This window comes from Octopus bimaculoides, chromosome 12 (assembly GCF_001194135.2).
Source record: "Octopus bimaculoides isolate UCB-OBI-ISO-001 chromosome 12, ASM119413v2, whole genome shotgun sequence".
Lineage (NCBI taxonomy): Eukaryota > Metazoa > Mollusca > Cephalopoda > Octopoda > Octopodidae > Octopus > Octopus bimaculoides.
Window position 1 is genome coordinate 6536517 of NC_068992.1, and position 5461 is coordinate 6541977.

Sequence of the window (5461 nt, forward strand, 5' to 3'; positions counted from 1 at the left end):
AGAGAGAGAGAGAGAGAGAGAGAGAGAGAGAGAGAAGCAGAGAAAGGAAGAAAGAGAACGAACAATGCAAGTAAATAATTGAGTGCAAACGGGTTTATATATAGGTCACTATACAACACTATGGTTGTACAAGTCATGATTATATGTGTATGCGTGTAGTGTGTGTATGTACTCACACACACACACACACACACACACACAAATATGTATATACAATATACATGCAAATATATCTACATATATATGTGTATGTGTATGTTGTATGACTTTATATACACACGCTCACACAAATGCTGAGACATATGTATATGCGGACCTGCATTCAAAAGTACTCTTGCAGCATTCAAAGGTACCTTACGACACTATAATACTTGACACTTAGTATAATACGGAGACACTTCCTTCCAGTTGAACCCAGAACTAAGACAGGTCAACGAAGAACCTTATCCTACTTGAAAGACCTGAATCTAGAAAAACGTCTGCTCAATGATCAGCGAAAATCAAAACATGGCTGCGTGGCTAAGAACCTCATAGCCATATTTGTAGCTTAGTAATCACGCGGTTTCGGGCTCATTTCTACTGTGCAGCAACTTAGGCAAGTGTCTTCTACTAAATCCCTGGCCAACCAAATACCTTGTGAACGAATTTAGTAGACGGAAACTGAAAGATGCCCGTCGTGTATGTGTATATATATATATATATATATATATATATATATATATATATATATATATATATATATATATACATATGTACATGTGTGTGTGTGTTCCCATCACCGCTTGACAACCGGTGTTGGTTAGTTTATGTCTCTGTAACTTAGCGGTTTGGGGATAGTAACCGTCTGAATAAATACCAGACTCTAAAATGTACTGGAGCTGATTTGTTCGACTAAAACCCTTCAAGGCAGTGACCCAGAATGGCAACAGTCCAATGACTGGAACAAGTAAACGATTAAGGATAGTCCTAATGTTGAAGCCGGGAATATTTTAGAAATTTTACTCTGTACAATGTCGCTGAATCATTTCATCAGAAGTGTCAACTTCAGAGGAAAAAACAGCGGCTGTATTTGTTAGGCAAAAACTATCTTCTGGATGCGTTGCTAGTCGTATGATCCTGTTATCAATGCGGCAGTGTTATGCAATATATAAAAAAAAAACAGAAGGAAACGTAACAAAGGTGTGGAATGCAAGTTGGTCCTCAGAGTGATAGGCGCAAACAAACATGCAAGCGATTGAACGATCATGGTTGGATGCCAACACATGCATTCTAAACAAATATGAGAGAGTCATTAGCAGCGAGCTGTTTGAATCACACCTTCACCTCTTTTCGTGGAAAGTGCTAAGAAAAGATGCAGATGTTATATTTGTGGCATTTCTATATGGTTTACGACGAAGATTCTCTCTTTCTTTCTCTCTCTCTCTCTCTCTCTCTCTCTCTCTCTCTCTCTCTCTCTCTCTCTCTCTCTCTCTCTCTCTTTCTTTCTCACTCTCTCTCTCTCTCTCTCTGTTTCTCTTTCTCGCTGTCGTTGCATGTATCATATACCTACATACGCAATACATACATTCACACACACACGTATATGCATATATGTATGTATACACACACACATGCACACACATACACATGTCAAATATATTACATACGCAAATGTATGTGTGATGGTGGTGGTGATGTGTGTGTATATGTACTGTTCGACAGAAATGCATGCTTAGCATTGCTCCACAAACTATCTATTCATGTTCAATTTTTGAACGAGGTTTTGTACGTTGTGTTAAGAGGGCTCGATAAATCGGAGCAACTAGCGCGTATCAAATTTTGCATGATATAAGTAGATAGATAAGTAGATAGATAGATAAGTAGATAGATAGATAAGTAGATAGATAGATAGATAGATAGATAGATAGACATGCAGTGTTGAGATAGAGTGACAAAAATATGGAGAATACGAGAACGTTCGGAAACAAGCCGAAACTTAAAACCCAAATATATATATTTATATGTACTGTAAACACTGAACCATTTTAACCATGCACCATCACAAAATGAAAAAATACAAATCTAAAACTGAATATATACATCAATTAAATATAAATAAATACCTAAGAACTGAAGATACTGGAAATTCTGTTTTTGATTCTGGGTCACGTTTTGCCTGCACCTAAATCTGTTGTATTAGTTTACTTGAATTAATTTTCCTTTCTTCTTTATCTTTTTAATACTTGTCGACTCACTATTTCTTAACGCTGTTAATAAAAATATATTCAAATCCGATTATGGATTATCTGAATATTGATAATTCTTTGTTTTTAGTTCATTATAATAGGTTATCCTATATATGTTTTACTTGGATGATAATTTAAAGCTCTACTAATGAAGGGTTCTGCCTGATACCTTAAACTTTTTGGTCATTAGTACAAACTGATTTATTCTGTTTTCCGGACATTTGTACTTACTATTTTGGTTAGGCACTACCATATTACTAACTGCTACGACGGCGGCCTACGGCAACAGACGACAACAATAACAACTACTACTATTGCTACTACTACTCCTACTACTACTACTACTACTACCAATACTGCTGCTGCTGTTGATGTTACTACTGATGATGATGATGATGATGTTAATAATAATAATATTTTCTACTAAAGGTACAAGGGCCTGAAATTTTGTGGGAGGGGTAAGTCGATTACATCGACCCCAGTGTTCAACTGGTATTTATTTTATCGATACCGAAAGAATGAAGGGCAAAGTCGACTTCGGCAGAATTTTAACTCAGAACGTACAGATGAACGAAATGCCGCCAAGCATTTTGTCCGGCGTACTAAGAATTATAACAATTATTATCATCCATTCTACTCTAGGCGCAAGGTCTGAAATTTTGGGGTTAGTCGAATACATTGTCCCCAGGATTTATTTTATCGACCCTGGTATGATGAAAGGCAAAATGGTCCAAAAGAAATACTGCTTTGCATTTTAACCGATGCCCCAACAATTCTACCTATCACAATAATTCCTCTGCCCGACTAACTCTGCTTCAATAAACTATTAAGTTTCCTTACACATATCAGTGTTATATCTTCCCCATCCCGTCGTCTTTATTGTTTCTCATCTTTAGACTCATAGACCTCAACATGAACGTGTTTCTTACATAAAGATAAATGAGTCTTAGGAAATCATGTGGCTTTTAGGGACCTCTACTTATTTCTTCATCCATGATGTGAAGAAGTTGAAAGATAGACATTGACCTGGATTGTCTGCCCTTCTTTAACAATTGATATCCCCATACTGTTCTGTTAGTTCCAACACTTAAATTGAATGAATGAGATATTGTAGAAAAAGTGTCAGCCTGAAATTGCAATAGATTTGAACTCAAAACCTCTGTGCAGGTAGTTTAATCCAGACACGCTGTGACTGTCTCATTCTAGCATTGATCTTATTACATACAATTAACATGAGATCATACAAGAGGTCGCTTAGTTTTCAGAAAGTCGCAACCAAACCTTTCAAATTATATCCTATTGTATTCAGTAAGAAAAAGTCATATCAGATAATTTAGTCCAACTCATTCTTAACCCATTAAGTTCCAGAGTACTTAAATTTCGAATATTACTTTTAAATTTTTACAGGTAATTGAAAATAGGTTAAAATGAAAAAAAAATAAATTATTAAAACTCTTTTGCTTCAAGTAGAAATGGAAAATACTTGGTGTCCTATAAATAGGACACTGAGACAACGTGATATAGCTTATTTAATGTTCTAATTTAGTGTCCCATTTATAGGACAGTGAGACTTAATGGGTTCAGCAAAAAGAGATGGTCACTGCTGGAACATCTGTGTTCATATGTATGTCTTATTAGAATTGACCAACAATAATTTCGCATTGCCCACAACTTAGGCGTCAGCGTGGCCTTCAATCTCTATCAATTACTCGCCAACAGCTGGAACAACTTCTCAACTCACATTATAGTGGCTAAATTATAAACCTTGAAATGAGTTCGTTAACTATTTCTATTAAACATCAAATATTTCAAGTAATTTAACTATTTCTGGAAAACTCTACTAGTTATTTCCAGAAATTTTAAACATAATTTCTTCCATCGTCTTGGCGCAAACACTCACATCTCTGTGGACAGATTAAATCTGATAGAACTTTGGCATATTTGCTATACTTATTATACATATGAATACGATAAGGAAAACTGAATTATAGAAGCTTCTAGATACTTATCGCTTATACATAATATACACACACACACACACACATATACGCGCGCGCACATATTTGTATATACACACACGCACACAAACATATATATACATAATTCAGTTGTTCACTAGAATTATAACACCAAGCTAACTTTAAAAATTCAAAGCTAGAATAGCAGAATAAATATGAAATTGTTTATAAAAGTCGGATGTTACAAATGCCATAATGAACTTTTACTAAGAGTGCAACTCTCAACAACTCGAGCATTCGATTTTAAAATGAAACACATTCATACTCGTATAGGCGTGAGTGTATCGGTGAGTGTGTATGTATATTTGTGTATAAATGAGTGTATCTATATGTGTGTGCGTGTAATTATATATATATGAGTGTATGCTTTTATCTATACATACATCGTGGAGGTGCAATGGCCCAGTGGTTAGGGCAGCAGACTCGCGGTCATAGGATCGCGGTTTCGATTCCCAGACCGGGCGTTGTGAGTGTTTATTGAGCGAAAACACCTAAAGCTCCACGAGGCCCCGGCAGGGGATGGTGGCGAACCCTGCTGTACTCTTTCACCACAACTTTCTCTCACTCTTACTTCCTGTTTCTGTTGTGCCTGTAATTCAAAGGGTCAGCCTCGTCACACTGTGTCACGCTGAATATCCCCGAGAACTACATTAAGGGTACACGTGTCTGTGGAGTGCTCAGCCACTTGCACATTAATTTCACGAGCAGGCTGTTCCGTTGATCGGATCAACTGGAACCCTCGACGTCGTAAGCGGCGGCGTGCCAACAGAACATACATAGGTCATGCATGCATGTATACATACACGCATGCTTACATACGTACATATATACGTACATACATTTAATTTTTGTGCTCAAAACGAAAAGAGTATACAGTAGATGTATTAGTATATTCATTGGCCTAAATGCGATGTTTCACCTCATTCATACTCGGAGTCCCACGATGATGTGCATATTCAGATGGTCTGGAAGATGGTGAATTGAACTGTTGCTGGTTCCTAGCTCTCATTTATTGGTTGAGGTTCGGTGGTAGGCTTCACTGCTGTCAGCTGGTAGACAACAATGAAGCTCACTAGAATCCCTCTTCAACAGTTAAACTGTTCGTGATTGGAACTTTTACAAGCCTTTTGACGTGTGACTGCAATGGCTCGAAATTTCCTCCTCTCTCTCTCTCTCTCTCTCTCTCTCTCTCTCTCTCTCTCTCTCTCTCTCTCTCTC